Below are 25976 nucleotides of genomic sequence, written 5' to 3' on the forward strand. Positions count from 1 at the left end.
TTGCACCGAGATCGAAAACCTAGATCAACTTAATGATCTCGGTAGGACCGAAAGTGGGGTATCGGTCAGACCGAGAATCATAAAGAGGTTTTGGAAGTTTAAGTCTATGACGAATCGGGGACTCCGAGCGCTCCTCACACAGAGTGGTTCGAATCTGACTTGATCAAATTTTGTGATGCATCATGAATAGAGTTTGAGACGAGAAAAGCATAGACAGCTAGAGGAGGTACTTAGGCATTCTTGTCCATCCACTTGGCAAAAGAAAGTAAAACCAAACAATCAAAACAACAAGTGGATGTCCTCGAATGAGTAAAATATGCAACCAGCATGCTCACACAATAAGATGGCAAATGAAATATGTGGAAAGGCATGCACAACCAATTCTAGCATCTATCAAGCAATTTGCGATGACAAGGTCATCTATATATGAGTATATTGACTTAGGAGTCAAGTGAGAACACTTGATCATAGGTCATACTCATCGTTTAAGCTCAAGTGGGGTTACCACTTTTACATAAAGCATTGTTGTGTTCACATCTTTAGAGTTGCTTTAGCTCAAGTCTTTAGAGTAAAGCTCCCCCTAGATGTGATATCCCCCCTAAGAGGGATGAACTAACCTTGGGTTTTGTCGATGATGACTTCATGTAGATATTGAAGATGTGGATGCTCAATGTTGATGTAGATCTCTTGGAGCTGTCCATTTGAGTGAATTGCACTTTCAATACCTACATGGGTCAGTCCCACAAGGAACAAACAAGGATATCCATACACATAGAGTGATGCACACAAAAGATGATGTCCATGAAAACTTTTAGGTTACCTTGTCCCTTGTCTTACCAACAAGAGGGTTTGTGACTCCTTGAACTAGTGCAAGATGTGGAAGTTGATTGCACTTGTCCTTGCCAAAATGATAAGAGTGAAGTATGTTGGCGGAGTCACCCTCAAGAACTCTCTAGTTCTTCTTCTTTTGGATCCACACCATCTTGATGGGAATCCTTGGAGTTGTAGTCGTACTTGATGAAGTGGAACTTGAAGTAGTCTTGGGAATCCACTTGACTAAGGTCTTAGGAGCTTCTTCAAATGCATCAATTTCCACTTGAAGCTTGTCCTTGCCTTTTTGCTTGTAGTCTTGTGGTGGAAGATCATCTTGAGCTTGTGTCCCCTTGAAAGAAGTATACTTCTCTTGTTGAGGAACAAACTTTGTCTTGGGGTATTGATCTTCTTCCCACTCAACTCCATTGGCATTGAACTTTCGTTCAAAACCAACACCTTGATTCTTCCGGTGCATTCCTTGCTTGCGCACAATTTCCTCAAATTGCTTACTCCCGGCAAGGCTTTTGTACACTCCTTTCTCTATAATTCCCTTCAATAAACTATTTTCTTGCTCAAGTGTAACTTGGCTAAGAGAATCATTAGTGGAATCAAGAGAACTACTAGAAGCAACAATATTGGATTTAGCATGATCATTGTTACTGCTAGAGGAAGAATCTTTCTTGTTACTAGACTTGACTTGAGGCATGTAAGTAGATAAGAGTAAACGCTTGGCAATGTAAGAAGAACTTTTCTTGCGGAGATCATCATTGATTGCCTTTAAGAACTCATGCTCTTGCTCAAGATTGAGCTTTTCAAAGCGTAATTTCTCATGAGCTCTTAAAAGTTCTCGATGATCTTCTAAGATAGTTTCATAAGCTAACTTAAGAGTGTTTAGTTCTTTAGTTAGAGCCTCAATCTTCTCCTTATCATTGTCATTCGTTTTATCTTGATTAGCATGATTAATTGGTCTTTCATCATAATATTCATCACTAGAGTTGTCACCAAGCAAATCATCACCTAACAAGTCATCTTCATCACTATTGAAATCAACATACTCGGGGTGTGCTACCTTAGGACCTTTGGCCATGAAGCATCTTCCAATTCCTTCATTTGGTGAGTCAAATATGTCATAGGAGTTGGTTGACACAAGTGCTAGACCGGCAACACCTTCATCTTGAGTATCTTCGGAGTCGGAGTGATAACTTCTCTCAGAGTGGCTGTCGGAGTCGGAGCCGGATGCCCATTCACCAACATGAGCTTGATGTCTTCGTCTTGTGTAGCTCCTTGATGATTTTTCCTTCCTTTCCGAATCCTTGCTTCTCCGTGAGTATCTTCGTTCATAACGATCATCTCTACTCCTTCTCTCTCTTGGTGGTGATCCTTTGCTTCTTCTTTTTGGAGAATCTTCTCTTCTGTTGTAGGGAGCCGTACACTCATTGGAATAGTGTCCGGGTCTTCCACAACTGTAGCAGTTTCGCTCTCGACTAGAAGATCTTTTGTCATTGTAGGACCTTGACTTGGAGCTTCTATCTTTGCTTCTACTCTTGTAGAACTTGTTGAAGTTCTTCACCATTAGGCTCAATTCTTCATTGAAGTCTTGTTTCTCACTTGATGATGTAGGGGCTTCACATGAGGCTTTATAGGAACCACTTGATTTGTTGTGAAGTTCCTCTTTATCCTTAAGTGACATCTCATGAGCAACAATTCTTCCAATCACCTCCGTTAGCTTGAGATCTTTGTAATTGGGCATCATTTGGATCAATGTGCACACGGTATCATATTTTCCATCCAAGGCTCTTAGAATCTTCTTGATGATGAATCTATCGGTCATCTCTTCACTTCCTAAGCCGGCAATCTCATTTGTGATGAGAGCAAGCCTAGAGTACATTTCAGCGACACCTTCACCATCCTTCATCTTGAACTTGTCAAGTTGGCTTTGAAGCACATCCAACTTGGATTCCTTGACGGAGTCGGTACCTTCGTGCATATCAATCAAAGTGTCCCAAATTTCCTTTGCATTCTCAAGACGGCTGATTTTGTTGAATTCTTCGGGGCACAATCCGTTGAAGAGAATATCACAAGATTGAGCATTGTATTGCAACATCTTCAACTCATCCGCGGTAGCTTCACGGCTTGGTTCTCTCCCATCAAAGAAGTCACCTTGCAAACCAACACACACAATAGCCCAAACGGCGGGGTTATGTCCAAGAATATGCATTTTCATTTTATGCTTCCAACTAGCAAAATTAGTACCATCAAAGTAAGGACCTCTACGGTGATAATTTCCCTCGCTAGACGCCATACTCTCCTAGGTTGTGAAACCAAGGCTATGACCACCAAAAGCTATGGAGATCAAGCAAATGGAGACCAAAGCTCTGATACCACTTGTAGGATCGAAAGTATGTCTAAAGGGGGGTGATTAGACTACTTGACCAAATAAAAGTTAACCTTTTCCCAATTTTAGTTCTTGGCAGATTTTAGCTAATTTAGGACAAGTCAAGCAATCATCATATAATTCAAGCAAGCATGCAAAGAGTATATAGGCAGCGGAAAGTAAAGCATGCAACTTGCAAGAATGTAAAGGGAAGGGTTTGGAGAATTCAAACGCAATTGGAGACACGGATGTTTTTCCCGTGGTTCGGATAGGTGGTGCTATCCTACATCCACGTTGATGGAGACTTCAACCCACGAAGGGTAACGGTTGCGAGAGTCCACACAGGGCTCCACCCACAAAGGGTAACGGTTGCGCGAGTCCACACAGGGCTCCACCCACGAAGGGTCCACGAAGAAGCAACCACCCACAAAGGGTCCACGAAGAAGCAACCTTGTCTATCCCACCATGGCCATCGCCCACACAGGACTTGCCTCACTAGCGGTAGATCTTCACGAAGTAGGCGATCTCCTTGCCCTTACAAACTCCTTGGTTCAACTCCACAATCTTGTCGGAGGCTCCCAAGTGAAACCTAGCCAATCTAGGAGACACCACTCTCCAAGAAGTAACAAATGGTGTGTAGGTAATGAACTCCTTGCTCTTGTGCTTCAAATGATAGTCTCCCCAACACTCAACTCTCTCTCATAGGATTTGGATTTAGTGGAAAGAAGATTTGAGTGGAAAGCAACTTGGGAAGGCTAGAGATCAAGATTCATATGGTAGGAATGGAATATCTTGGTCTCAACACATGAGTAGGTGGTTCTCTCTCAGAACATATGAGTTGGAATGGTGTGTGTGTTCTTATGGCTCTCTCCTCGAATGAAGAAGGAGGTGGAGGGGTATATATAGCCTCCACACAAAATCCAACCGTTACACAGTTTTCCAATCTCGGTGGGACCGAATCAATAAGCTCGGTCGGACCGAAAATGTAAACCTAGTGACCGTTAGTGATTTTCGGTGGGACTGACATGCAACTCGGTAGGACCGATATGGTTAGGGTTTGGGCATAACGTAATATCGGTGAGACCGATTACACAAACTCGGTGAGACCAAATTTGGTAATTAGCTAACCAGAGAGTTGGTCAGGCAAACTCGGTGGGACCGATTTGCTCTTTCGGTGAGACCGAGTGGAACTCGGTGAGACCGAAAAGTTACAAAGGGGAAACACTGAGTTTACATTGCAATCTCGGTGGGACCGATTCGCTCTTTCGGTGAGACCGAAAAGTTACGAAAGGGAAACAGAGAGTTTGCAACCCCATCTCGGTGAGACCGAGATCCCTATCGGTAGGACCGAATTGCTAGGGTTTGGCAGTGGCTTATGACAAATGAAAACTCGGTGGCGCCGGATAGGAAGAATCGGTAGGACCGAGTTTGGATTAGGGTTTAGGTCATATGTGGATATGGGAAAGTAGTTGAGGGTTTTGGAGCATATCACTAAGCACATGAAGCAAGAGGCTCATTAAGCAACACCTCATCCCTCCTTGATAGTATTGGCTTTTCCTAAAGACTCAATGTGATCTTGGATCACTAAAATATAAAATGAAGAGTCTTGAGCTTTTGAGCTTGAGCCACTCCTTTGTCCTTAGCATTGAGCTTGAGCTTGAGGGTTCCACTTTCACATCCATGCCATGCCAATCATTGAGCTTTCCTGAAATAATCATCTTGGAATAGCATTAGCTCAATGAGCTATATGTTGTTATGAATTACCAAAACCACCTAGGGATAGTTGCACTTTCATGCTCTGGAGAGGAGCGCGAGGCTGATGTGCGCCCCGCTCGCGACCACTCCAGCAGCAGCAGCCCTTGGGAGTCCAGCAGCTCTCCTGAGCTCTACGAGACTCCCGAGACGAGCGACGACAGCTACGTGCCCCCGAGCTCTCGCCGTGCTCGGAGCAGAGCTGCAGCGTCCGGCCGTCACCGCCGCTGATCTAGATGGGGTTGGTGCCGGCCTCCCGTGGCCCACTGTTGATGATGGCGTCCACCACGGAAGGATGTAGATAGGATTTCCCTTAGTATCGGCTTTTGTTTCCTGCAATGAATCATGAATTACCCCGTGGGGGCATGTAAGGGTCCATAATGTCCTTTGTGCTTGTCTTCTCTGTTATGAAAATTTGGTGACCGCATGTCCCGTTAAGGCTCGGTCCCCGCTTTCTTTCCTCGTGATAGCTTGTTGCTCTACGCCGCCAGGTCCCGATCCCTAGGCAGGCTACAGTCGTCGCTGGTATGCCAGGTCGTGTGCCGTGGTCAAGGCCAGGAGGTGTGCGGCCCGAGGTCCAGTAAGAGCCCCTGAGGCGCGATGCTCAGGAGGTCCCCCTTAGCACTCAAGCAGCCATGGTAAGGCGAGAAAGGGAGTTGACGTGGCCGCAACGGGGCTGCGGCAAGGCGTGAGCGACCATTAGTCCCAAACATTTAGCCGATCCGAGTGCGGGACTTATCTTGTTGACCTCATGGCGACTCCTGACGTTGCGCTAGGGCTACGCACCTACTCGCGCGGCATAGCTAGGATGACCCATACGAGTTTCCTTCCCCTAATGCTCTCCTTAGTGCTTTACGTCCTCAGGTCCCGGCCCTCGAGCGAGCTCAGCCGCCGCTGGTATGCGAGGTCGCGATGCCGTGGTCAGGGCCAGGGGTGAGGGCTGGAGAGCCAGTAAGAGCTCCTGAGTCACGATGCTCAGGAGCCCCCCTTTTAACGCACAACCGAATTGCATGAGAGGAAAGGAGACTCGCGGTGCCGCCTGCTATCCTTCCCATGGGGTCCCTGTGAACAGGCACAAGAAGAATCAGGGTTTGCCGTTACAGCTGTTAGCCTGCCTCTGGTTGCTCTGGATGAGGAGAAGGCACTGAGGACCTGGTGAGGTGACGTGCGCGGGGCATGCCGCGAGCCAGAGATCGACCGCTCAGATTTGTCGGTGTGGCAGGGACGGACCCATGCACCAGCGCCGTGCATGTGTGGAGGCCCCGGGGGAGGCGATGATCGAGCAGGTGATAGCAGTTGGCAGGTTAAGCATGGAGAGCAGATCAACTTGGACAAATGCAGGAAGGTACATGCCACCGGGTCCGGCCCGAGCAGCTTGGGGATGATGCAGCCTGAGGGGTGCCCCCAACAAGGTAAGCTGAAGATATAAGCAAAAGGGATACATGCCGCAGGGATGGACCCACGCGGCCTGGGAATAATGCAGCCCGTGGGGCGCTCCCAGCTAAACGAGCTTGGAAGATGTCACCTGGTTCTATAGACGAAGTAGAGTTCGTGCAGCTGGAGGCGTGCGTTGAAGAAATGACTCCTCATGAGCCGCCAGGACCCTAAGCCTCAGGAGGCTCTGGGGGCTCGGGAGGTTCCCTAAAGACCGTCTCCATATCCTCCAGAACGGCGTGGTACCTGGCTTCCTGAGCCACCAGGACATGTCGCATGTTGCGCTGATAGGCCGACGCCATGCTCGGCAAGCCAAAGGGCATAAGAACGTAGTTGTGTGGCGGGCCCTTGCAGCGGCCCACACGTGAAGGCCAGAAATGCTCCTGAGATGCGGCCCTGTTGAGCCTAAGACGTCGATGCAAACACGCAGCCCAGCATCCTTGCCAGGATGCGGAGCTGCGCCTTGTGGGTGGCCGTCGTTGCCCATGGCTCTTGCTTCTTGCAGTTCCTGGATGGTCTTGGTGATGAACTCCTGAGTGGTGGGCACTCCTTGCCATGTGCTCTCCTGAGGGTCACGTGCCATGAAGCACGCTTCCAAGTGGTGCCCAAGCGCCTCCCTCGTGAGGTTGGCAAGGTCTGAGGCCCTCCAGAAGAGAGCCCCCAAGCCCTGCCTGAGGAGGGTGTCGGGCGTGCCTCCCTATGCGACGGAGGGAGGCGCCCCTGGAGCGGGCGCTGGTCCTGACGTGGCTTCTGCCGCGACGCCGTCCTCCTGAGGTCCTGCGTGGTGCGGCTGCTTCTTCTTGGGGATGGTCTCCAGAGGGCCTTCATTTCTGCTATCGGGGTCGTCGATTGCAGCGGCATGAAAGGCGCGCTCAAGGGAGCACACCGCATCTCCGTCTTCACACGGGACCGTGATGATTCCTTTGCTTCCTGGCATCTTGAGAACGTTGTAGCCGTGATGAGTGACTGCCATGAACTTGGCCAGGGCTGGATACCTGAGGATGGCATTCTACGGCAGGCGGATGTGCGCGACGTCGAAGTCAATGAGCTCGGTGCGTTAGTTCTTGCTCTCCCCGAAGGTGACAGGCAGGCAGACCTGCCCTATTGGCATGGTGGAGCCATCGGTCACTCCTGAGAAAGGCTTGGTGGGCTGGAGCTGCTCATATGGCACTTGGAGGTTGTCGAAGGTGTCGACGGACAGGACGTTGAGCCCTGCGCCGCCGTCGACGAGAGTCTTGGTGACCTGCACATTGCTGATGATTGGGGAGCACAGCATAGGGAGGGTGCCAGTGGTGGCTGCGCAGTTGAGCTGATCCGCCGAGTTCAAAGTGATGGCGCATTGGGACCACCTGAGCGGACGCGTAGCCTCGAGCTTGGGGAGCGCCGCGTTCACCTCGCGAGCAAACTGCTTGAAGGTGCGCTGAGAGGCTGGGGCCTGGGCGCCCGCCCAAGATGCAGGTGATCGCACGCGGCTCCTGAAAGCCCCCAGCCCCCTTATCCTGGTGGTGGTCGTCGTTCCTTCTTGGTGGTGGCAGCGAGGGAAGACCGGCGTTGCCCTGGGGGCGATCCTCATGAGGCGGGTCCCTCCAGGCACCCTCGCAAGGTTGGTCCTGCCACCGGTCCTCACGAGGCCGGTCACGCCACTCCTGGCGCGGGCCACGGTCGTCCCAACGTCCGCCTCCACGTCCTCCTCCGCGGCCGTAGCCCCGGTCGCTGCGCTTGGGGCGTCGACCGTAGTGTCCCTCGCGTATGGCTTTGAGCTCTTGACAGTCACTGGTGTTGTGGGTGTTCAGGTTGTGGAAGGCGCAGAACGGGCGGCCATTCTTGGATGACTCGGGCTGATCTCTGCCCCGCTTGATGTCGGGCTCTGCTGCGAGCACAGCTACCTCCTTGCGCTTCACGTCCTTGGCCTTGGCCTTCTTCTCCTCCACGCCCACGGCTGGAGGCTCAAGGAGAGAGAGGCGCCCCTCCTTAGCTCTTGCGCACCTGTTCGCCAGGTTGAACAGCTCCTGAGATGTTCAGAGCTCCTCGTGGATGGCGAGCTCTTCCTTCATCTTGATGTCACGGACGCTGTCGGAGAACGCGAAGATGATGGCCTCGTCCGTGACCTTGGGGATCTTGAGGCGGGTGTTGTTGAAGCGCTGGATGTACTTCTGGAGGGTCTCTCCTGGCTGCTGCCTGGACGGTCGCGAGTGCCCTGGAAGTTGGCGATGAAGCGGTCGCGCATCTCGTCCCAAGAGGAGATCGAGCCATGCTGCAGGTTCAGGAGCCAGGAGCGTGCTCCATCCTTGAGAGCCATGGGAAACCAGTTCGCCATGACCTTTTCGTCGCCGTTGGCCGCTTCGATGCTCAGCTCATAGAGCTGCAGGAACTTCGCGGGGTCGGCGGTACCGTCGTAGCGAGGAGGCAGATCCGGCTTGAACTTGCCCGGCCAGGCGACGCTACGCACCTCGGGAGTGAAGGCGCGGCAGCCAGCCGTGGTTGCCGGGGCCCACCTTAGAGGTGGAGCTTGGTCTTGACAAGGTGCGCGCTGCACCGTTGCGGGCGGTGCGCGGTCCTGATGAGGTGGCGCCGGGAGCGCAGGTGCAGCTTCTCGCGGCCACGGAATTTCTTGGCAGCTTCTCTCTTCACGCGCGAGCGCCGGGCGTGGCGGATCACGCCACGGAGCCACGCGCCTTGGTGCTAAGGCGACGTCTTGGGGTTGAGGTGGTGAAGGCGCGCCATGAGCCCCGTCGCCCGCGGCTGGTTGAGGGGGAGGCAGAGAGTGGGACAGCACCGGAGAGCCCCCTGCGACGCGGACGAGCTCGGCGCCGCATTTTAGCCACTCCTCGTAGAGGTCGTCGATGGGGCGGTAGCGCAGGAGCTCGTTCGCTGTGAGGAGCGCGGCCCGTGCCTCCCTGGGAGCGCGGTGCGCGTGAGACGAAGAGCCAGCAGGGGTCAGCGATGTAGTGGTGGTGCGGCCGTCCTGCCGCACCGAAGGATGCAGCGAAGACGCCTGCTGCTCGTTTCCCACCGGGCCGGTGGCAGCGTTGGCGGCAGGGGACGGAGAACAGCGATGTGGCCCGCCGACGGGAGCCGTATGAGCGACACGGGCGGTGATGGCAGCCCGACGCTTAGCTCGAGCACGGCATGCGTCCGCCATGGAGACGACGGAGCGACAGAACGACGAACTGATGGAAGGGAGGCTACGGCGCACCCCTACTTGGCGCGCCAAATGTCGGATGTGGGGTTTCAGCAAACCCTTAAGGTTCGAACACTGGGGTGCGCACGAAGTCTTTCCTTCCCACCAATCGACGCCCTAGCTTGCTAAGATCTCGCGGACAAACTTGACGAACTCGCAACACAGGAAGACACAAGATTTATACTGGTTCGGGCCACCGTTGTGGTGTAATACCCTACTCCAGTGTGGTGGTGGTGGATTGCCTCTAGGGCTGGTGATGAACAGTACAAGGGAAGAACGGCCTCCTGAGGTTGAGGTGTTCTTGTGAGTAGGCTCTCGATCGGGTTGGATCAAGCTAGGATGGGATGCCTCTACTATGGTGGCTAGCTCTACTTATATAGGCCCTGGCCCTCTTCCCAAATATCGAGCGAGAAGGGAGCCAACAATGGAGGGCTAATTCGAAGGGGGACAGCTAGTACAAGCTATCCTGACAAAAGTGGTCTTCGCCTGCCAAAGGCTCTGGTGGTGACGCCGTCTTGGGCTCCACGATGACCTCCGTCTTGCCGTCCTCTTGGTCTTGGTCTCGTTGCACCAATATAAGAACCTTTTCCTGATGCCTCGGTACTCTTCGCCTGCGCTAGCCTCCTTAACACCAAAGAGGAAACAAGGACGCTGCGCGCGATGGCGCCCGCCTGGTGTCGTGCGTCATGGCTCATGTCACGGGGGTCTTGTGAGGTTTGCCCCGCCTTGATATCTCCGCCCCTCGTGAGCCTGCCCGACTAGGACACTCCTAAGGAGGTCTTGCGTCGTCCGCCTCGTGAGGCTTGGACCCTCACGAGGGTCTTGGATGCTTTGCTGGTGAAGATGGGCCGTACGGCCCGCAGGCTCAGCCACGCCGCGGGCCGCAGGCAGGCAAGTCTGGGGACCCCCGTTCCCAGAACGCCGACACGGAGAGTCAAGATGAAAACGTGTGCCAACCCCTATGCATAAGTTCACGAGGTCACGGAACTTGCAAGTTGATCACCAAAACATACATCAAGTGGATCACATGATATCCCATTGTCACCACAGATATGCACGTGCAAGACATACATCAAGTGTTCTCAAATCCTTAAAGACTCAATCTGATAAGATAACTTTAAAGGGAAAACTCAATTCATCACAAGAGAGTAGAGGGGGAGAATCATCATAAGATCCAACTATAATAGCAAAGCTCACGATACATCAAGATCATACCACCTCAAGAACATGAGAGAGAGAGAGATCAAACACATAGCTACTAGTAGATACCCTCAACCCCGAGGGTGAACTACTCCCTCCTCGTCATGGAGAGCACCAGGATGATGAAGATGCCCACCAGAGAGGGATTCCCCTCTCCGGCAAGGTGCCCGAACGGGTCTAGATTGGTTTTCGGTGGCTACGGAGGCTTCTGGCGGCAAAACTCCCGATCTATTCTGTTCTCTGGTGTTTCTAGGGTATATTGATATATATAGGCGAAAGAAGTCGGTCAGGGGAGCCACGAGGGGCCCACGAGGGTGGGGGCGCGCCCAGGGGGGCAGGCGCGCCTCCCTGCCTCATGGCCATCTCGAAGCTTCCCTGACGTAAATTCCAAGTCTCCTGGATTGCTTCCATTCCAAAAATAACTTTCCTGAAGGTTTCATTCCGTTTGGACTCTGTTTGATATTCCTTTTCTTCGAAACACTGAAATAGGCAAGAAAACAGCAATTTGGGCTGGGCCTCCAGTTAATAGGTTAGTCCCAAAAATAATATAAAAGTGTATAATAAAGCCCATAAACATCCAAAACAGATACTATAATAGCATGGAACAATCAAAAATCATGGATACGTTGGAGACATATCACTCGCATACCCGTCCCCGAATATTCCACAACAGTCTTGCCCTCACCTTAAGCCACCCTGTGGCATCTGTCGACTCGAGGTAACCCCTGATGACTGACGTGACAATACTCTGACAGTTGACGCCCACTGTGGGGCAAGCTGTTGCTGGAATCATGGTCCGGGCAGGACCATCTTCGTCTTCACCACGGCGTCGCCATTGTCTCTTCGATAGCGCTCGGGGGGCCAACATCGACACGCCCCCGGAGCGCACGCACCGCGCGAGGGGCCTCGCTTCGGTCGGCCGTGTCCATCCACGCGTCGTTCGTGTCTGCTCCTTTTACGTGCCGCGTCTAGCTTCGGCCGGAACGCACGTTCGCTCCTCCATATATCATCTATACAAGCTAGCTAGATGTAAGTCAAACCATGGTCAAACCATTAGCCAAACACACAAGTCCAACAATGCCCATATGTGCCTCATACATATCCCGGATATTACCTCGATAATGGTGCTACCTCTTGAGCACTGGGTTGGTTTTCCATTGAAGAGGAAAGGGTGATGCAGTAAAGCAGTGTAAGTATTTCCCTTAGTTTTTGAGAACCAAGGTATCAATTCAGTAGGAGATCACGCTCAAGTCACACGCACCTACACAAACAAATAAGAACCTCGCAACCAATGCGATAAAGGGGTTATCAAGCCCTTCTCGGTCACTTACGAGAGTGAGATCTGATAGATATGATAAGATAATATTTTTGGTATTTTTATGATAAAGAGAAATAAAGATGCAAAGTAAAATAAACGGCAAAGGAAATAACTAAGTATTGGAAGATTAATATGATGGAAGATAGACCCAGGGGCCATAGGTATCACTAGTGGCATCTCTCAAGAGCATAAGTATTACGGTGGGTAAACGTATTACTGTCGAGCAATTGATATAATTGATCATAGTTATGAGAATATCTAGGTATGATCATGTATATAGGCATCACGTCCGAGACAAGTAGACCGACTCCTGCCTGCATCTACTACTATTACTCCACACATCGACCGCTATCCAGCATGCACCTAGAGTATTAAGTTCAAGAGAACAGAGTAATGCTTTAAGGAAGATGACATGATGTAGAGGGATAAACTAACGCAATATGATATAAACCCCATCTTTTTATCCTCGATGGCAACAATACAATACGTATCGGTTCCCTTTCTGTCACTGGGATCGAAGACCGCAAGATTGAACCCAAAGCTAAGCACTTCTCCCATTGCAAGAAAGATCAATCTAGTAGGCCAAACCATACTGATAATTCGAAGAGACTTGCAAAGATAAACCAATCATACAAAAAATAATTCAGAGGATAATCAAATATTGTTCATAGATAATCTGGATCATAAACCCACAATTCATCGGATCTCGACAAACACACCACAAAGGGAGATTACATCGAATAGATCTCCAAGAAAATCGAGGAGAACTTTGTATTGAGATCCAAAGAGAGAGAAGAAGCCATCTAGCTAACAACTATGGACCCGTAGGTCTGAAGTAAACTACTCAAACATCACAGGAGAGGCCATGGAGTTGATGTAGAGGCCCTCCGTGATCAATGCCCCCTCTGGTGGAGCTCCGGAAAAGGCCCCAAGATGGGATCTCTCGAGTACATAAGGATGCGGCGGTGGAATTAGGTTTTCGTAGTGCTCCTGGATGTTTGGGGGTACGTGGATATATATAGGAGGACGAAGTACGTCGGTGGAGCAACGGAGGGCCCACGAGGGTGGAGGGCGCGCCCAGGGGGTAGGCGCGCCCCCCTGCCTCGTGCCTTCCTCCCTTGTTTCTTGACGGCCATTCCAAGTCTCCTGGATCATGTTTGTTGAGAAAATAACGTTCCCGAGGGTTTCATTCCGTTTGGACTCCATTTGATATTCCTTTTCTTCGAAACCCTAAAATAGGCAAAAAAAGCAATTTGGCTTGGGCCTCCGGTTGGTAGCTTAGTCCCAAAAATGATATAAAAGTGTAAAATAAAGCCCATTAACATCCAAAATAGATATTATAATAGCATGGAGCAATCAAAAATTATAGATACGTTGGAGACGTATCAAGCATCCCCAAGCTTAATTCCTGCTTGTCCTCGAGTAGATAAATGATAAAAGAAATTTTTTGATGTGGAATGCTTTCTAACATATTTCTCAATGTAATTTTTCTTTATTGTGGCATGAATGTTCATATCCATAAGATTCAAGATAAAAGTTTAATATTGACATAAACATAATAATACTTCAAGCATACTAACTAAGCAATTATGTCTTCTCAAAATAACATGGCCAAAGAAAGTTATCCCTACAAAAATCATATAGTCTGGCTATGCTCTATCTTCACCACACAAAATATTTAAATCATGCACAACCCCGATGGCAAGCCAAGCAATTGTTTCATACTTTTGATGTTCTCAAACTTTTTCAATCTTCACGCAATATATGAGCGTGAGCCATGGATATAGCACTATGGTGGAATAGAATGGTGGTTGTGGAGAAGACAAAAAGGAGAAGATAGTCTCACATCAACTAGGCATATCAACGGGCTATGGAGATGCCCATCAATAGATATCAATGTGAGTGAGTAGGGATTGCCATGCAACGGATGCATTAGAGCTATAAGTATATGAAAGCTCAACAAAAGAAACTAAGTGGGTGTGCATCCAACTTGCTTGCTCATGAAGACCTAGGGCATTTTGAGGAAGCCCATCACTGGAATATACAAGCCAAGTTCTCTAATGAAAAATTCCCACTAGTAAATTAAAGTGATATCATAGGAGACTCTCTATATGAAGAACATGGTGCTACTTTGAAGCACAAGTCTAGAAAAAGGATAGTAGCATTGTCCCTTCTCTCTTTTTCTCTCATTTTTTTATTTGGGCCTTCTTTCTCTCTTTTTTTCTTTGGCCTCTTTTTTTCGTATGGAGTCTCATCCCGACTTGTGGGGGAATCATAGTCTCCATCATCATTTCCTCACTTGGGACAATGCTCTAATAATGATGATCATCACACTTTATTTACTTACAACTCAAGAATTACAACTCGATACTTAGAACAAAATATGACTCTATGTGAATGCCTCCGGCGGTGTACCGGGATGTGCAATGATGCATGAGTGACATGTATGAAGAATTATGAATGGTGGCTTTGCCACAAATACGATATCAACTACATGATCATGCAAGCAATATGACAATGATGAAGCGTGTCATAATAACGGAAGGGTGGAAACTTGCATGGCAATATATCTCGGGATGGCTATGGAAATGCCATAATAGGTAGGTATGGTGGCTGTTTTGAGGAAGGTATATGGTGGGTTTATGGTACCGATGAAAGTTGCGCGATACTAGAGAGGCTAGCAATGGTGGAAGGGTGAGAGTGTGTATAATCCATGGACTCAACATTAGTCATAAAGAACTGACATACTTATTGCAAAAATCTACAAGTTATCAAAGCAAAGTATTACACGCATGCTCCTAGGGGGATAGATTGGTAGGAAAATACCATCGCTCGTCCCCGACCGCCACTCATAAGGAAGACAATCAATAAATAAATCATGCTCCGACTTCATCACATAACGGTTCACCATACGTGCATGCTACGGGAATCACAAACTTCAACACAAGTATTTCTCAAATTGACAACTACTCAACTAGCATGACTATAATATCACCATCTCCATATCTCAAAACAATTATCAAGTATCAAACTTCTCATAGTATTCAATGCACTTATATGAAAGTTTTTATTATTGCCATGTTGTTCTAAAGGACTCTCAATATAATATAAGTGAAGCATGAGAGAACAATAGTTTCTATAAAACAAGTCCACCACCGCGCTCTAAAAGATATAAGTGAAGCACTAGAGCAAAAACTATATAGCTCAAAAGATATAAGTGAAGCACATAGAGTATTCTAATAAATTTCAATTCATGTGAGTCTCTCTCAAAAGGTGTGTATAGCAAGTATGATTGTGGTAAACTAAAAAGCAAAGACTCAAATCATACAAGACGCTCCAAGCAAAACACATATCATGTGGTGAATAAAAATATAGCTCCAAGTAAAGTTACCGATAGACGAAGATGAAAGAGGGGATGCCTACTGGGGCATCCCCAAGCTTAGCCTCTTTCCACTCTTTGTTTCATAATCCATCAAATCTTTACCCGAAACTTGAAAACTTCACAACACAAAACTCAAAATAGAAAATCTCGTGAGCTCCGTTAGCGAAAGAAAACAAAACACCACTTCAAGGTACTGTAATTAACTCATTATTTATTTATATTGGTGTTAAACCTACTGTATTCAAACTTCTCTATGGTTTATAAACTCTTTTACCAGCCATAGATTCATCGAAATAAGCAAACAACACAAGAAAAACAGAATCTGTCAAAAACAGAACAGTCTGTAGTAATCTGTATCTAACGCAAGTTCTGGAACCCCAAAAATTCTAAAATAAATTGCTGGACATGAGGAATTTATCTATTAATCATCTGCAAAAATAATTAACTAAATATCACTTTCCAAATAAAAATGGCAGCAATTCTCGTGAGCGCTAAAGTTTCTGTTTTTTACAGCAAGATCAAAAAGACTTTCCCCAAGTCTTCCCAACGGTTCTACTTGGTATAAACACTAATTAAACACAAAAAACACAAACAAAACAGAGGCTAGGTAAATTATTTATTACTAAACAGGAGGAAAAATCAAGGAACAAAAATAAAATTGGGTTGCCTCCCAACAAGCGCTATCGTTTAACGCCCCTAGCTAGGCATAAAAGCGAAGATAGATCTAGGTATTGCCATCTTTGGTAGGCAATCCATAAGTGGCTCTCATAATAGATTCATAAGGTAATTTAATTTTATTTCTAGGGAAGTGTTCCATGCCTTTCCTTAACGGAAATTGAAATCTAATATTCCCCTCCTTCATATCAATAATTGCACCAATCGTTCTAAGGAAAGGTCTACCAAGAATAATACGACATGAAGGATTGCAATCTATATCAAGAACAATGAAATCTACAGGCACATAGTTCCTATTTTCAACAATAAGAACATCATTAATTCTTCACATAGGTTTCTTAATAGTGGAATCTGCAAGGTGCAAGTTTAAAGAACAATCATCAAAATCACGGAAACCTAGCAAATCACACAAAGTTTTTGGAATCATGGAAACACTAGCACCAAAATAACACAAAGCATAACACTCATGATCTTTAATTTTTATTTTTATTGTAGGTTCCCACTCATCATAAAGTTTTCTAGGGGTAGAAACTTCCAACTCAAGTTTTTCTTCATAAGATTGCATCAAAGCATCAACGATATGTTTAGTAAAAGCTTTATTTTGACCATAAGCATGATGAGAATTTAGCACGGATTGCAACAAGGAAATAAAATATATTAAAGAGCAATTATCATAATTAAATTCCTTGAAATCCAAAATAGTGGGTTCATTGATATTTAAAGTTTTAACCTCTTCAATCCCACTTTTAACAATTTTAGCATCAAGATCTAAAGACACCGAGTTTTTGGAACACCTTCTAGGTAAAGGTGGCTCATCATCAGCCCCATAATTATCAAGATTCATATTGCAAAACAAAGATTTAATAGGAGACACATCAATAACTTTTATATCTTCATCCTTATTATCATGAAAACTAGAAGAACACGCTTTTATAAAGCAATCTTTCTTAGCATGCATCCTAGAGGTTCTTTCTTTGCACTCATGAATGGAAATTCTCATGGCCTTGAGAGACTCATTGATATCATGCTTAGGTGGAATAGATCTAAGTTTCAAAGAATCAACATCAAGAGAAATTCTATCAATGTTCCTGGCCAACTAATCAATCTTAAGCAATTTTTCTTCAATCAAAGCATTGCAACTCTTTTGCGAAGTAATAAATTCTTTAATATTAGTTTAAAAATCAGAGGGCATCTTATTATAATTTCCATAGGAATTGTTGTAGGAATTACCATAATTATTAGAGTAATTACTAGGAAACGGCCTAGAATTAAAATTATCTCTATACACGTTATTACCAAAATTGTTCCTACCAACAAAATTCACATCCATAGATTCATTATTATTATCAATCAAGGTAGACAAATGCATATCATTAGGATCAGTAGGAGCACTCTTATTAGCAAACAATTTCATAAGTTCATCCATCTTTCCACTCAAAACATCAATCTCTTCAATTGCATGTACTTTTTTATTAGTAGATCTTTCGGTCTGCCATTGAGAATAATTGACCATAATATTATCTAGGAGTTTGGTAGCTTCTACTAAAGTGATTTCCATAAAAGTGCCTCCCGCGGCCGAATCTAAAAGATTTCTAGAAGCAAAATTCAATCCGGCATAAAAGTTTTGTATAATCATCCAAAGATTCAAACCATGTGATGGGCAATTACGTATCATTGATTTCATCCTCACTCAAGATTGTGCAACATGTTCATGATCAAGTTGCTTAAAATTCATAATATCGTTTCTAAGAGAGATGATCTTAGCGGGAGGAAAATACTTAAGAGATAAAAGCATCTTTGCACTTATTCCATGAATCAATACTATTTTTAGGCAAAGACGAAAACCAAGCTTTAGCACGATCTCTAAGCGAAAACGGAGATAGCTTCAATTTAACAATATCATTATCCACATCTTTCTTCTTTTGCATATCACACAAATCAACAAAGTTGTTTAGATGGGTAGTGGCATCTTCACTAGGAAGGCTAGAAAACGGATCTTTCATGACAAGATTCAGCAAAGCAGTATTAATTTCACAAGATTCAACATCGGTAAGAGGAGCAATCTGAGTGCTAATAAAATCATTATTGTTGGTATTGGAAAACTCACATAATTTAGTATTATCTTGAGCCATCGCGACAAGCAAGCAATCCGACACACAAGCAAACAAGAAACGGGCAAAAAGGGCGAATAGAAAAAGGAGAAGGGGAACAGAGAGAGAGGGAGAGAGGAAAAGAGGGCGAATAAAACGGCAAGGGTGAAGTGGGGGAGAGGAAAACGAGAGGTAAATGGAAAATAATGTAATGCGAGGGATAAGAGTTTGTGATGGGTACTTGGTATATTTTGACTTGGTAATGGCACCAGAAATGACTCGTTGTGGGAGTCAAATCTTGACTTGACTTGGCGTGAATCTCCCTGGCAACGGCGCCAGAAATCATTCTTGCTACCTCTTGAGCACTGCGTTGGTTTTCCCTTGAAGAGGAAAGGGTGATGCAGTAAAGCAGTGTAAGTATTTCCCTCAGTTTTTGAGAACCAAGGTATCAATCCAGTAGGACATCACGCTCAAGTCCCACGCACCTACACAAAAAAATAAGAACCTCGCAACCAACGTGATAAAGGGGTTGTCAAGCCCTTCTCGGTCACTTACGAGAGTGAGATTTGAAAGATATGATAAGATAAGATTTTTGGTATTTTTATGATAAAGAGAAATAAAGATGCAAAGTAAAATAAACGGCAAAGGAAGTAACTAAGTATTGGAAGATTAATATGATGGAAGATAGACCCGGGGGCCATAGGTTTCACTAGTGGCTTCTCTCAAGAGCATAAGTATTACGGTGGGTAAACGAATTACTGTCGAACAATTGATAGAATTGAGCATAGTTACGAGAATATCTAGGTATGATCATGTATATAGGCATCACGTCTGAGAGAAGTAGACCGACTCCTGCCTGCATCTACTACTATTACTCCACACATCGACCGCTATCTAGCATGCATCTAGAGTATTAAGTTCAAGAGAACAGAGTAATGCTTTAAGGAATATGACATTATGTAGAGGAATAAACTCATGCAATATGATATAAACCCCATCTTTTTATCCTAAATGGCAACAATACAATATGTATCGGTTCCCTTTCTGTCACTAGGATCGAACACCGCAAGATTGAACCCAAAGCTAAGCACTTCTCCCATTGCAAGAAAGATCAATCTAGTAGTCCAAACCAAACTAATAATTCGAAGAGACTTTCAAAGATAAACCAATCATACATAAAATAATTTAGAGGAGAATCAAATATTGTTCATAGATAATCTGGATCATAAACCCACAATTCATCGGCTCTCGACAGACACACCGCAAAGGAAGATTACATAGAATAGATCTCCAAGAAAATCGAGGAGAACTTTGTATTGAGATCCAAAGAGAGAGAAGAAGTCATATAGCTAATAACTATGGACCCGCAGGTCTGAATTAAACTACTCACACATCACAGGAGAGGCCATGGAGTTGATGTAGAGGCCCTCCGTGATCAATGCCCCCTCCGGTGGAGCTCCAGAAAAGGCCCCGAGATGGGATCTCTCGAGTACAGAAGGTTGCGGCAGTGGAATTAGGTTTTCGTGGTGCTCCTAGATGTTTGGGGTGTATGTGGATATATATAGGAGGAAGAAGTACGTCGGTGGAGCAACGGAGGGCCCACGAGGGTGGAGGGCGCTGAGGGTGTCCTAGATTAGGGGATCCTCGGACAGCCGGACTATATACTTTGGCCGGACTATTGGACTATGAAGATACAAGATTGAAGACTTCGTCCCGTGTCCGGATGGGACTCCCTTTGTGTGGAAGGCAAGCTTGGCGATTCGGATATGTAGATCTCCTCCCTTGTAACTGACTCTGTGTAACCCTAGCCCCTCCGGTGTCTATATAAACCGGAGGGTTTTAGTCCGTAGGACAACAACAATCATACCATAGGCTAGCTTCTAAGGTTTAGCCTCTCCAATCTCGTGGTAGATCAACTCTTATAATACTCATATCATCAAGATCAATCAAGTAGGAAGTCCTGGGTAAACAATGTGTCCCCCGCCTCCTGTTACCATCCGCCTTAGACGCACAGTTCGGGACCCCCTACCCGAGATCCGCCAGTTTTGACACCGACATTGGTGCTTTCATTGAGAGTTCGACTATGTCGTCATCATAAGGCTTGATGTCTCCTTCGATCATCGGCAACGATGCGATCCAGGGTGAGGTTTTCCTCCCCGGACAAATCTTTGTATTCGGCGGCTTTGTACTGTGGGCCAACTCGCTCGGCCATCTAGAGCAGATCGAGAGCTACGCCCCTGGCCATCAGGTCAGGTTTGGAAGCTTGAACTATACCGCCGACATCCGCGGAGACTTGATCTTCGATGGATTCGAACCCATGTCAGGTACACCGCACAATCACGATGAGCATGATTTAGCTTTGCCATCGGACAGTGTTCGGGAGATCACCCCTGTAACTACTCCGGCCCTCAATCCGGAACAAATTGCGCCGTCCAAGGATGGGTGGATGGACCCTGCCTCTGAGGCCACACGCTCAGTGGCGATAGAGCCGAATACTGACTTTACCTCCTATGAGACCTGTGTTGCCGGACACTCGGATTCGTCCCCGGCCACAGACTCCAAACCGCTTGCGTCCATGCCCATCCAATCTGATTGGGCACCGACCATGGAGTTCACCTCCATGGATATCTTTTAGCACTCGCCCCTAAGCGACGTGCTAAACTCATTATGGTCTCTCTCCTTGTCAGGAGACCCTTGGCCGAACTATGTCCGGCTCGAGTGGGAAGCGGACGGCGAAGAAATTTGTTACCCACCCACCACACACTTAGTAGCCACTGTCGATGACCTAACCGACATGCTCGACTTCGACTCTGAAGACATCGACGGTATGGACGACGATGCGGGAGACGAACAGGAACCACCGCCCACAGGGCGCTGGACTGCCACCTCATCGTATGATATATACATGGTGGACACCCCCAAAGAAAGCGATGGCAATAAGGCAACGAAGGATAATCCCCCCGAGAAGAAATCCAAGAACTGGCATCATCGGCGCCGCTCTAAGCCCCGCCATAGCAAAAACATCGATACCGGCACAGGAGACAATAACGCTGCAAATAGTGCCAAAGACGAAGACAATCCCCTCCAGCCAGGCTTTGAGCAGGAGGATGGGCAAGCCAGCCCTAAGGAACAGGCAGAAGACGGAGAATCAGAGGATGACAATTACATGCCTCTCTCCAAAGACGAGGTGAGCCTCGGCGACGAAGAATTTATCGTGCCTGAGGATCCTGTCGAACAGGAGCGCTTCAAGCGCCGGCTTATTGCCTCAGCAAAAAGCCTGAAGAAAAAGCAACAACAGCTTCAAGTTGAGCAAGATCTGCTAGCGGATAGATGGACTGAGGTCCTGGCAGCCAAGGAATACGAACTCGAGCGCCCAATCAAAAGTTTCCCAAAGCTCAGGTTGCTACCCCAACTTGAAGAGGAAGCATTAAAGCATGCGCTTCCAGTGTATGATGCAGCAGACCGGCCACCCCGTGGCCGAGACAAAGTGGCATATAAGCCCGAAGTCCAGCCCGCACCCCGCCGCCAGTCAAACAAGAACAGCAAGGCCCGGGGTAACACGCAGGACCTGCGAGACGTATTGGAAAACAAAGCAGGACACAAAAGATCGATCTTCGGATCACGAGGGCGCGCCCCAACACATGACGACGACCGTCATGCCGGATATACCAAAAGCAAATCCAGTGGGGCCGAACACAGTAGACAAGACTCATATGAACTGCGTCGTGACATAGCCCGGCACAGAGGCGCTGCACACCCCCTATGCTTCACTGGTGAAGTAATGGATCATGAATTCCCAGAATGGTTTAAACCCATGAACATTGAATCATACGATGGTACTACTGACCCCACAGTATGGACAGAGGATTTCTTCCTCCACATTCACATGGCTCGCGGGGATGATCTACACGCCATCAAGTACCTCCCATTAAAACTCAAAGGACCAGCTCGGTCGGCTAAATAGCTTGCCAGCAAACTCCATCGGAAGTTGGGAGAACCTGGCAAATGCATTCATGGACAACTTCCAGGGCACTTATGTGCGACCACCGGATGCTGATGATTTAAGTCACATAACACAACAGCCCGGAGAGTCAGCCAGGAAATTTTGGACTCGGTTCCTAACCAAAAAGAACCAAATTGTGGACTGTCCGGATGCCGAAGCCCTAGCGACCTCTAAACATAACATCCGTGACGAGTGGGTCGCCAGACATCTCGGCCAAGAGAAGCCAAAGTCCATGGCAGCCCTCACAACACTCATGACCCGCTTCTGCGCGGGCGAGGATAGCTGGTTGGCCCGTAGCAACAACACAGCAAGCAACCCTGGCACATCGAAGGCCAGAGACAGCAACGGCAAGCCATGTCGCAACAGATACAAGCGCCGCAACAACGGCGATAACGCCAAAGACACGTCAGTCAATGCCGGATTCAGTGGCTCTAAATCCGGTCAGCGGAAAAAGCCGTTCAAAAGAAACAATCTGGGCCCGTCCAGTTTGGACCACATACTCGACCGCTCGTGTCTGATTCATGGCACCCCCGATAAGCCAGCCAACCACACCAATAGAGAATGCTGGGTGTTCAAACAGGCCGACAAGTTGAATGCTGAAAACAAGGAAAAGGGGCTGCATAGCGACGACGACGAGGAGCCCCAGCCGCCGAACACAGGAGGACAGAAGAAATTTCCTCCCCAAGTGAAAACGGTGAACATGATATACGCAAACCATATCCCCAAGCGGGAATGGAAGCGTGCACTTAGGGACGTCTACGCGATGGAGCCAGTCGCCCCAAAGTTCAACCCATGGTCTTCTTGTCCAATCACTTTTGATCGCAGGGACCACCCCACTAGTATCCGTCATGGCGGTTCTGCCGCATTGGTCCTTGATCCTATCATTGACGGATTCCACCTCACTCGAGTCCTTATGGACGGTGGCAGTAGCCTGAACCTGCTTTATCAGGATACGGTGCGCAAAATGGGTATAGACCCCTTGAGGATCAAACCCACAAAAACCACCTTCAAAGGTGTCATACCAGGTGTAGAGGCCTGTTGCACGAGCTCAATCGCATTGGAAGTGGTCTTCGGATCTCCGGATAACTTCTGAAGCGAAGAGTTAATCTTCGATATCGTCCCCTTTCGCAGTGGCTATCACGCACTACTCGGACGAACCACATTCGCTAGATTCAATGCGGTACCGCATTATGCATACCTCAAACTCAAACTGCCAGAACCTCGCGGGGTTATAATAGTTAATGGAAACCTAGAACGCTCGCTCCGCATGGAGGAGCACACTGCGGCCCTTGCAGCAGAAGTGCAAAGCAGCCTTCTGAGGCAAACCGCCAATTCGGTGACAAGGTCCACAGACACATTCAAGCGTGTCCGAAATAACCCGCAACAGAATCACCAGGCGCGTTTAGAGCTCACCTAGCAATTCGGCCTCCGTCCTAGTCCCAGTCAAGCAACGAAGTTTGCGCCACGCGTACATAACTACTCACTAAAGATACCATGGGTATAGGCGGAGGCACGGCTATGGCACGTCCCACAATGCGGTTCAACCACCTCAGGACCAGTATATCTTTATCATTTTCTTCCTTTCAGGACCCTATTCTCTGGAGGCCCTCTCCGATAGCTAGATCATCGGACCCATCACGGGAGGGAAGCACCAAGGGAGCAAGAAGCTTTGATGTACAAGGGAATACCCAGGTGGTCTCTCATACCAATCGTTATACCTGTTTTACATACCTGCATGCAGCTCACCCTTGGATCGGACATGTCAGATAGTCCTATTTTTTCTTATTGTACTACTTATACACATACGCTTTGACGTATCCTATAAATAACAGTGCACAACCTCAGCTTATTATTACATTTCTTCATCTTCCTCTTTTTTCCTTGTTTGTCTATTCACGACAAGTTGCTCCCGTACATTTTGGTACGTTTAGTACGCCAGGGGCTTCAACCCCATAACACGGCAAGAAAAGTCCGAACACTGTCGACAGTGTGGCACCCCGAACTTATAGCATTATATGCATCAGCTCTGAATCATGTCTTGGGTCAATAGTTGGGTTTGCCCGGCTCCCATGTTTTGGTGCCGTATGTTCCGCTATATCGGCTAAGGTAGCACTGGGAGAACTACTACGATTGTGTCCCGGTTCTTCCGGACGAGCACCTCAGTAGAGACAGCTGAAAACTGACTGTCATGATGCGGCGAGAGCTAGTCGCTGTTTGAGAGGTCCCAAATCCCTAAAGATTTTTTCCGCTTCAGGTAAGGAGTCGGCCTTGTCTGATTTAGGCATTCATAGCGCCCCAAGTTAGGCCTTCCGAATACTAGGGGCTTCGCCAAAATTTAAAATTGTAGACTTCTATGGCTAAGTGAGAGTGATAGAGCTTTATAGTCTGATTGCCTGGTTCGTTGTGCTGAACACCTCCTTCGAAGGACCCAAAACTAGGATAAAGAGTGATTAGATTTATCCCGAACACCTCAGTACTAGCTACATGGGGGCAGAAGCCAACGACTAGCCAACTCTCAGATTTTACAAACGGCCGCACAGAAGGTAATATATTAAATCAACAAGCGTTATATAGCGCAGATGAACTCGTTTTCACATTACAGGATCACATGAGTACATTCATTCAAATATTACATCCTTAGAACATTCCTCCGCCACAAGGTGGGCACCCTTCAGGACGCTTTCATAATACTTTTCAGGGCGGTGATGCTCCTTACCCTCCGGCGGCCCCTCCTTCACCAGCTTCTCGGGGTCCATCTTCGCCCAGTGCACCTTCGCTCGGGCAAAAGCCCTGCGCGCACCCTCAGTGCAGACGGATCGCTTTATGAACTCAAGCCGTGGGCAGGCATTCACAAGCCGCCTCACCAGGCCGAAGTAGCTGCCAGGCAGGGGCTCACCAGGCCACATCCGGACTATGAGGCCCTTCATGGCCTGTTCAGCCGCCTTGTGGAGTGATACATCCATTTTGCATCATGCTTTTATATCGATATTTATTGCATTATGGACTATTATTTCACTTTATGTCACAATACTTATGGCTATTCTCTCTTATTTTACAAGGTTTACATAAAGGGGGAGAATGCCGGCAGCTGGAATTCTGGGCTGGAAAAGGAGCAAATATTAGAGACCTATTCTGCGCAACTCCAAAAGTCCTGAAACTCCACGGAACGTCTTAAAATAAATAAAGAAAAATCCTCGCAAAAGATGAAGGCCAGGGGGCCCACACCCTTCTCACGAGGGTGGGGGCGCCCCCCCCCCTAGGGCGCGCCCCTACCTCGTGGGCCCCCTGGTGGCTCTCCGACGTCCATCTTCTCCTATATGAAGCCTTTCGATGAGAAAAAAAGGAACTTTTCGGGACGAGACTCCGCCGCCACGAGGCGGAACCTTGGCGGATCCAATCTAGAGCTCCAGTAGAGCTGTTCTGCCGGGGAAACTTCCCTCCCAGAGGGGAAATCATCACCATCATCATCACCAACGCTCCTCTCATCAGGAGAGGGCAATCTCCATCAACATCTTCACCAGCACCATCTCATCTCCAAACCCTAGTTCATCTCTTGTATCCAATTCTTGTCCCTCAAAGTCCGGGATTGGTGCTAGTAGGTTGCTAGTAGTGTTGATTACTCCTTGTAGTTGATGCTAGTTAGTTTAATTGGTGGAAGATTATATGTTCAGATCCTATATGCATATTATTACCCCTCTGATTATGAACATGAATATGCTTTCTGAGTAATTACGTTCGTTCCTGAGGGCAAGGG

This window comes from Triticum urartu, chromosome 1A (genome assembly GCF_056163025.1).
Source record: "Triticum urartu cultivar PI428250 chromosome 1A, HENAU_Tu73, whole genome shotgun sequence".
Classification (NCBI taxonomy): domain Eukaryota; kingdom Viridiplantae; phylum Streptophyta; class Magnoliopsida; order Poales; family Poaceae; genus Triticum; species Triticum urartu.